This window comes from Sinocyclocheilus anshuiensis, unplaced genomic scaffold (assembly GCF_001515605.1).
Source record: "Sinocyclocheilus anshuiensis isolate Anshui unplaced genomic scaffold, SAMN03320099.WGS_v1.1 scaffold454, whole genome shotgun sequence".
NCBI classification, from domain to species: Eukaryota; Metazoa; Chordata; class Actinopteri; order Cypriniformes; family Cyprinidae; genus Sinocyclocheilus; species Sinocyclocheilus anshuiensis.
This window is the reverse complement of record NW_015548217.1, coordinates 4,723,018-4,732,449: the sequence shown is the minus strand read 5'-3', so window position 1 is coordinate 4,732,449 and position 9,432 is coordinate 4,723,018. Positions and strand designations below refer to the sequence as shown.

Sequence of the window (9,432 nt, the reverse complement as noted above, 5' to 3'; positions counted from 1 at the left end):
AACAACAACAATTTAAAGCAGTATTACACTTATTGTTTTTATGCTTAAACCCTTTTTCGTCTTTGACACATATATAATAAAATAATAAATTAAAATACATTTTCAAAAATGAAAAATATAAATAAGTAAAAAAAAAATATTTAATTAAATAATATAAAACAAATAAAATAAACTAATAAAAAAGTAATAAAATAAAAATACAAAATTAATTTAAAAATAAATAATATAATAAAATAAATTTAAATAAAATTTTAAAAAATACTTTTATTCAAGGATGTATTCAAATGATCAGTGACAGTAATGATTTACAATGTTACAAAAAGACCTCTACTTCAAAAATTATCAAATAAATGCTGTTCTTTTGTTTTTCACAAAAATATTTGCAGCAAAAACCGCTTTCATTTTCAATACAAATGGTAAGTTGACCCCAACGTAATGACTCCATTACCAAATTTTTGACTCCACACAAACAAACTAATCTGATTACATTATTTGCAAAATAAGAGTGTGAACAGTCCTAAAGATCGGATTTGAAAAATAAATGTGAATTGAGGTTCAATGTACACAGCCTAAGACACAAGACAAAAAGAACAGTCATTTCTTTCTTCTAATATATACTTGCTAATAATTCTATAATTCATAATGTTGTAATTTCGAGTGCAATTCCATTTTAATGCATCACTAAGGCATTACAATGACTTCGCCAAGCAGTCTTGTTTGCTTTACTCGTTTATAAAAGTTAAGCAAGAGCTTTGCTCGTGACCTGGCACAGGATAACAGAACGGTCCCAGTTATAAAGGGAATCTGGGGAACAGATGCATTCGGATTTGGCAGAGCACTGGATCATGCACTTTTGACTGACTCCACTGCACTGTTCAGCACGCTGAGAAAATTCACTGAATGCTTCCTCCGCATTGTTTGGCTACGCTTCCCAAGTGTGACCCAATAACGGCGAGCATAGATCAGAGGGAATACCTGCTCTGCGACACTACAATATAGTTCATTTCTCTGTTTCTTCTCCGTTCAGGGCTTCATTCTGCCGCATCTGCAGGCAGCACTAACTTTCTGCTGAACAGGCCATGTCTAATTACATCCTCTTTAAGTAGGGCTGTTTCTTTTTAGGTTTCAGATATTTTTTTCTTGGTTCCATAGAATAGGTCCCATTGTCATGCTGTCAAGACAGAGTAATGTAACTTTACTTCAGTGTACTTAACCGCACCATATGAAAAGGTTTATAAAGTTACCGAGAGGTACAAAGTCAAGGGGGTTTGGCCTTAATAAAAGCCGCAAATGAAAGGATATGAATGCGTTATCTATGATTTCCTTGCAATGGGGCATGTATGCATTCCTCTATGTTTACATAGCATTCCTCTGCAATGTACAATACTGCAGTTAAGACCAGTGGAAACTCAACTGGTGGGTAACGGCCCAGAAATGGAAGATCAAGAAGCATAAACAATCAGAAAAAAAGTAAAAAAAAAAAAAAAATGCAAACAATAACATTTTTTTTATTACTTTTGCTTATTTTGCTTTCCTAACTATGCACCATTATTTAGTAAAATAAAATAAAATAAAAATTACATTAAATTAAATTAAAAATAATAACATTAAAAATAAAATGAATAAAGAACAAAATAAATAAATACTGGTAGTAAAAAATAAAAATAATAAAATAATAAAATAAATAAAAAGTAAGATACATTAAAATAAAATGAAATGAAATTATAAATTTAAATAAAATAAAAATAAAATAAATAAAATAATAAACAAAGCAACAAATAAATTAATTAATTAATTCAAAAAGAAAAAATACAAATAAGTAAAAGAAAAACAAAACAAAATAATATTATGCGGTTATGCGGCTCCCCTTTTATGGAACTCACTTCCTGTAGAAGTTCGCAATAGTTCAAGTCTTCCAGTCTTTAAATCTCGTCTTAAAACTTATTTGTTTAGGCAGGCTTTTATGTGATTTTATGTCTGTTTGTTGTATTGGCTTTTATTGTTTAATGTTATTGTTATAATCTGTTTTATGGACTTTGTACGGTGTCCTTGAATGCCATGAAAGGCGCCTATAAATAAAATGCATAATAACAATAATAAAATAAATAAATAAAAATGTGAACAATAAATGCATTTAAAATACATAAAAAATAAATTCAAAATGAAAAAAAATATAAGTAAAAAAAACAATAACTAAAATACATTAATACAAATAAATAAACATATAAAAAATTAAATTAAGAAATAAGAAATAATACAATAAAATAATAAATTTAAATACATTTAAAAAAAAATGAAATAAAATAATGCAAGCCAATTAAACACTCCATATATCTTTTGTTTACTTTTCATTTTGGTACTGTGTTAGATGTCAACTCCCATTTAAAGAAAAAGCAAAACTATTTGAGAACCACTAATTTAAAAGACCTTTTTTTCCTTTTTTTGTGGGTGTAAACGGAAAACGGCTTCATACCTCCAAATGTTTGCAGCAGAAAAATGAATCTAGCCTCTCCATAATGACCATTTGAGCACAGAGGCATCTGTTTTCACGCGTATATAAAGCTAAGTGGGTCAAACACTGTTAATCCTGACGGCGACACAGCAAACTTTACTATGAGATCATGTGCCCCGCTCCGCCGCTTTGAAGCTCTGACTGCGCCTCACTGCTTTGATCGAAATATTGCTTCATTGTGTAAATTCACTTAGGAGGAAACAATTAAAACAATAAGAAGAAAAAAACTGAGCAGATTGCATTTCCCTTCTATTATTAAGTGATGTTATGAGAAAGATCAATCAAAGGCTTTTACAGATTCCCTTGCTTTACTTTTGGATTTACATTCGTCTCCTTTTTATTACCCTTTAAGGGTCTTTCAGAAGTAGAGTGAAGGGTTGTAGACGCCGAAGCCCCTGAACCAGAGTCAGGCTGAGCCCGTCTCACTCCGCTGATTCAGGGTCAGCTCAAGAATTCCCCAGGTCACCGCAGATTTGTACACCTGCTCGCATGCCGATTTAATTACTGACCTGCTAACGTGAAAAAAGAGCCTTGCAGATCCTTAGGAACTCTTTTAAAATCTAGTTAAAATTTAAATCAAGAATACAGCTTGAATAATTGATCTCACTCTGAGCTCAAACAACAGACTGGACGATACAACTTGTAAAAAGTTACACTTGGGTATATTTAAGGCACATTATTTTAACCAAATAGCCATTATTTTCCAATAAATGTAAAATATTAATTTCAGGGGGGAAAATCTAACTGAACACTAGAATGAATATTTAATTATTTCTATTTATATGCATATTAACAATACAAAGCATAAACATCGATATTTACCCACATATGTGACCCTGGACCACAAAATCAGTCTTAAGTGTCAATTTTTTTTAATTGAGTACTTTATACGTCATCTGAAAGCTGAATAAATAAGCTTTCCATTGATGTATGGTTTGTTAGGATAGGACAATATTTGGTCGAGATACAACTATTTGAAAATCTGGAATCGGTCAAACACTGTTAATCCTGACGGCGACACAGCAAACTTTACTATGAGATCATGTGCCCCGCTCCGCCGCTTTGAAGCTCTGACTGCGCCTCACTGCTTTGATCGAAATATTGCTTCATTGTGTAAATTCACTTAGGAGGAAACAATTAAAACAATAAGAAGAAAAAAACTGAGCAGATTGCATTTCCCTTCTATTATTAAGTGATGTTATGAGAAAGATCAATCAAAGGCTTTTACAGATTCCCTTGCTTTACTTTTGGATTTACATTCGTCTCCTTTTTATTACCCTTTAAGGGTCTTTCAGAAGTAGAGTGAAGGGTTGTAGACGCCGAAGCCCCTGAACCAGAGTCAGGCTGAGCCCGTCTCACTCCGCTGATTCAGGGTCAGCTCAAGAATTCCCCAGGTCACCGCAGATTTGTACCCCTGCTCGCATGCCGATTTAATTACTGACCTGCTAACGTGAAAAAAGAGCCTTGCAGATCCTTAGGAACCCTTTTAAAATCTAGTTAAAATTTAAATCAAGAATACAGCTTGAATAATTGATCTCACTCTGAGCTCAAACAACAGACTGGACGATACAACTTGTAAAAAGTTACACTTGGGTATATTTAAGGCACATTATTTTAACCAAATAGCCATTATTTTCCAATAAATGTAAAATATTAATTTCAGGGGGGAAAATCTAACTGAACACTAGAATGAATATTTAATTATTTCTATTTATATGCATATTAACAATACAAAGCATAAACATCGATATTTACCCACATATGTGACCCTGGACCACAAAATCAGTCTTAAGTGTCAATTTTTTTTAATTGAGTACTTTATACGTCATCTGAAAGCTGAATAAATAAGCTTTCCATTGATGTATGGTTTGTTAGGATAGGACAATATTTGGTCGAGATACAACTATTTGAAAATCTGGAATCTGAGGGTGCAAAAAAATCTAAATATTGAGAAAATCACCTTTAAAGTTGTCCAAATGAAGTTCTTAGCAATGTATATTACAGTTTTGATATATTTATGGTAGGAAATTTACAAAATATCTTCATGGAACATGATCTTTACTTAATATCCTAATGATTTTTGGCATAAAAGAAAAATCTATAATTTTGACCCATACAATGTATTGTTGGCTATTGCTAAAAATATACCCGAGCGACTTAAGACTGGTTTTGTGCTCCAGGGTCACATATATATTTTACCAAATGGCATGATGAAAATCATCAGACTATAAGAACATGGCAATCAGACACATTATTTTAACTGAACAGCCATTATTTTCCAATAAATTTAAATTATTTCCATTTATATGCATATTAACAATACACAGTATAACCATCAATATTTACCTACATATTTTCACCACAACATTTCAATAAATGAAAAATAGTATGATGCAAATCAGTAAATAGATAAGTGTTTTAACATGTTCATTGAAAAGTTTGAAACAAATCCAACTTTAAAAGTCTAAAACTCTAAAATGTGAAATGCTATTAAACCATCCTTGTCTAAATTCTTTCATACTTACATACAAATTACTGACACACACTTTAGGAAATGTAATAACCAAATAAATTATCGACATCAGAATCATTGTGAATAATATACTGCAAATATTAAAAAGATCTCATCTATCCAAGCTCATTTTTGTCATACCTAGCATTGGGGACTATAAGAAAGTGGCACTCGGCTGCAGATTAAAATGAGAGTATTAAAATCTAAATCAAAGACTACAATTCAATCTTGTGTTACTCCATTCCTCCATTTATGAAAACACCCAGAGATTCTCTAAATACCCCTTAATATTAGATGTCCCTAATTACTTTGCATGCAAACTACAGCTAACGCTTAATTGTACATAGCTTAGCTAACAGTGTTGTACAAACTTGTTTACATTTACTAATATTCACAATCGAAGCACACTTAAACCTAGGAGTTAATGGTATGAATAATCTTATAGCCTTTATAAATTATTAATTCATTTTATATCATGCTAAAAGAATACAGTCATAATAAAACAATGAATACATTTTATCGTTCTCTTTAGGTAAACTTTCACAGAAGTTAAACCTTAACTTAACAACGTCATGCGTTCCCAAGTTTAGACCCAAATTGTCAGAGTTTATTTTCTCATCTCAAAACTCCAGTGTTGCATTAAACGTCTGTTTTGTACATTCACACTGAAGACGAGACCCGCGCCTCCATCCTGCTGCAATTAGCACAGCCGCTGTCAAAGAGGCATGAACTGATTCAGAAATAACTTGCAGATGTGCAACTGAAATCTCTCCTGAATCTAATTCAGTTCCTTTTACAGCACGCCAACAACAGCCGTTTGTTTGAGCGCGTCGAGCGGCGCGCTGATTGGACGTGGAAGTGCAGAATGGGCCGCTCTGAAATATGATGACACTGCTTTACAAAATTACACCCATTTGTCATGAAACGTGAGAGCTTTGAGAGACAATGCAAATGTTTGCTCGTAACGCTCAGATGAAGGTTAAAGAAAAACAAGAAATATGTCAACCACACACTAGGGGTTAAAAAGTTCAAATACTCAGGTTTTAACAAACAAGTGACTTGATTATTCAGATGTAGTATTTAAAATGACTAGTCGCCCATCAACCAAGGTTGACTGTTTTAGCTTGAATTTTTCAATTTAATATTTTTGGAAGCAGTTCTTTGAAGAGGATAAATTTAGAGATGAAAAGAGACTTTGTGAAGTATGTCGGCACGGTAAAGTCTCCAAGAAGTTGTGTTTCTAAATTCACACCATTTACAACTCCGCCTCCATAGCTGACAAAAATCTACAAATCCACCGTATTATACAATATATTTCAAGCAATAAATGAGCAATAAATGTTGCTTATTGTGCATAATCCAATGTGATAGTTTAGAATAATAAAAGGTTTAAGGTGAAGAGGGAAAGTAAATGTTGACAAAGACGGTCCCTGTACCCCATCCACTTTCACTGTAAGGTGCAGCCAGTGACATTTCTGCAAAAGTTTGCAAGTAAAAAAACAGTCTATTGTCAATAGTGCACATATGAAGCACAGCGCACACAACTCACTTTTAAACTAAGCAGCTTTCTATTGGTCAACACAGCGAATCACCGTGTCCAACTTGAACCAGTTGCGAAATCTGTGTGGGGAAATCTTTCGCAAATTCCAGATTGCGTGGATTCAGCTACTGTTGAAATTTGCAGAACAACGGAAAATGTGAGACTTAAAAAAAAGCAGCTTGAACATTCTGCTAAATATCTCCTTTTAAGTTAGTCATTTTTAAGATGGTTTTAAACGATTTGGAAACACTTATGCTAACCAAGGCTGCATTTATTTGATCATAAATACAATAAAAACTATAATATTGTGAAATATTTAATGCTGTCAAATGATTAATCGCAATTAATCACATCCAAAATAAAAGTTTTAATATGTGTATGTACTGTGCATATTTATTATCTATATATAAATACACACTATATATTTAAATTAAATATGTTATGTATATATATATTAAATATGTTTATGTATATAAAATTAATTATATGAATATAAATATATACGGAGAACTTTAATCTCTGTGTATAGCCTATATTTAAGAAAAATATGTTTTGTTTATATATTAAATATATTTATGTATGATATAAAATAGAATATAAATATATAAATGTACATACATGTAAATATTTAAAAAGTATATATACTTTAATTTGTAATAATATTTCACAGTATTACTGTTTTTACTGTATTTTTGACCAAATAAACGCAGCCTTGGTCAGCATAAGAGACTTCTATTAAAGACGTGAAACTTTTGAGTGCTAGTATACGTTCCAAGCAAGAAATAAAGTCATACAGATGAGTACATAATAACAGAAGTTATATACATAGGTGAAGTATCTCTTTAAGACCTACTAGTCACTGCCTAGTCAATTACGAAAATATGTAGCTTTGCACATCCCCAACGTGAACCGCCACGGGAAAGTAAATAACACGTAGGGATATGCCGGTATAATTATTATTATTATTATTATTATTTCTGCAGTTTAGCACCATCTGCTGTCAGAGAGTGAAATGTTCCGCCATATGCTTCTCGTCCACGCTTGTTTACGTCAGAGTGCGCATGCGACTTTCACGCAGCATACAGCGGTGTTGTGCATTTTGACCAGTTGATGGGAAAAGTATTCTTAAAATGCATTCAAAATTCTGAATAATTTGTAATATATAATTATTCACGGTATTTAGAAGTGCCCACGATAACAATATCGTGCATATTCATTACCGTGATATATCGCATTACCGAATACCGGCACAAGTCTAATAACACGTTACGAAATGTTACCTACAAGAGGAGTGCTGATTTCATTTGAACTATAAATATGTCTTAGGGATTCAAACACAAACATGGACTGATGCCAGGCAGCAGAGAAGTGTCTGGATCGCTGCCACACGCTTCCTGCGCGACTCTAAATCTCCAGGCTTGTAATTCAAATAACAGCTGAAAGAAGCAACTAATAAGACATTAGCGCCCTTCCCTGGATCCTTTGAAGTTCCTGGCACTCAAAAAGAGCAAATTTGCAAGCATATTTGCACACGCAGCCATTATCTTTTCTTACACATGGTTTATAAACGCACAGTACTGGAGGTTTCGTATGGATATGCAAACTATGCCTGTTAGACAAAGTGCACAGTGCTTGCTGGAATCTGATATGCAATCTATTTATAAAGCACCAACTCCATTTAGTTCTGCTCTTATGTCACATAAATGCTATTCAAGAGCATTGCCAGTGCCGAGTCTGTCGACACAGCGTTAAAACCATTCAGTCTCTCTCTCACACACACACACACACACACACACACTAAAACAATGATATTATGAGCTAAGGGACTCTAGAACAACTGGGTCCAATTAAAGACTGAAAAACTGTGAGAGCAGCGCTGAGCTCTTGCCAAAACAATTCCTCCCTTAAAAATGACACATATTTTCTGTGAAATACAATCACAGATGAAATATTGGCTGTGCTAGGGAGTATTCTGTATCTTTATTTCTGGAAAAAAAAAAGCTTTTCTGCTTTAGGACAGATTAAACGGGATGAAAGACAAGAGGAAATATAATTAGAAACAAACAGATCCGCGTGAAGCCGAGCCGAACGCCAGAGCAGCGGAGTACAGTAAGACTGTACGCCCAAGAATTTGTTGGCCCAGGAGGGCAAAAAAAAGTCGATTCAAAAAAGCTAAAACTGCACGTCTTCACAGGAGTGTTATGTTGCCCTCTCTAGGCACAAACTCTAAGTGTTACATTTTATCGGCTGGCTGCCAGAAAGAGATCACTGCAGGCCTGTTGCTGTTTCAGCCACTGCTATCCTTCTAATGAATGACTAACCCCAGCCAGAGGGGAAATTACATCACCTGGGTGTAGAAACAAAAAGGCAACTGCAGAGTGGCCCTGTTTTATCACACAAGCGTACTCGCATGCCTTCCTGTTTGCATACACGCGCTCGCTAAACATTAGCACATTGCCAGTCGTGTTATGTAAAAGTCTTCGCTGGTGAGCCTTCAAATAAGACTGAATGTTGATCAAAAGTTCAAACGGTTTAGATTCAGAGGAACTTGTCATATCAATGCTATTGCTTCAGCTTTTAAAATAAACATCAAGAGTCGGCCCAACAGTACCAAAGCCGTTAAGCGTAAACAATGTCAGACTGGAATTTTTATTTATTTACTTATTTACTTACTTACTTACGCATGTACGTATGTATGTATTAATATAATATTCGATTATTTAATAATAAAATAATAATTCATTAGAATAAAAATGAATTATTTTTATATTTTTATTATATTTTATTGTAATATTATTTAAATATCTAATATTATAAATGTTATATATATATATATATATATATATATATATATATATATAAATGAAA

At 33.1% G+C, this 9,432-nt stretch overlaps 1 protein-coding gene across 1 annotated transcript in view; it reads right to left on the bottom strand.

The window, feature by feature from the left end:
• LOC107654064 (AT-rich interactive domain-containing protein 5B-like) overlaps nt 1–9,432 on the bottom strand; it is a 129,264-nt gene that overhangs the window by 110,568 nt on the left and 9,264 nt on the right. The gene's annotated exons all lie outside the window — the stretch shown is intronic.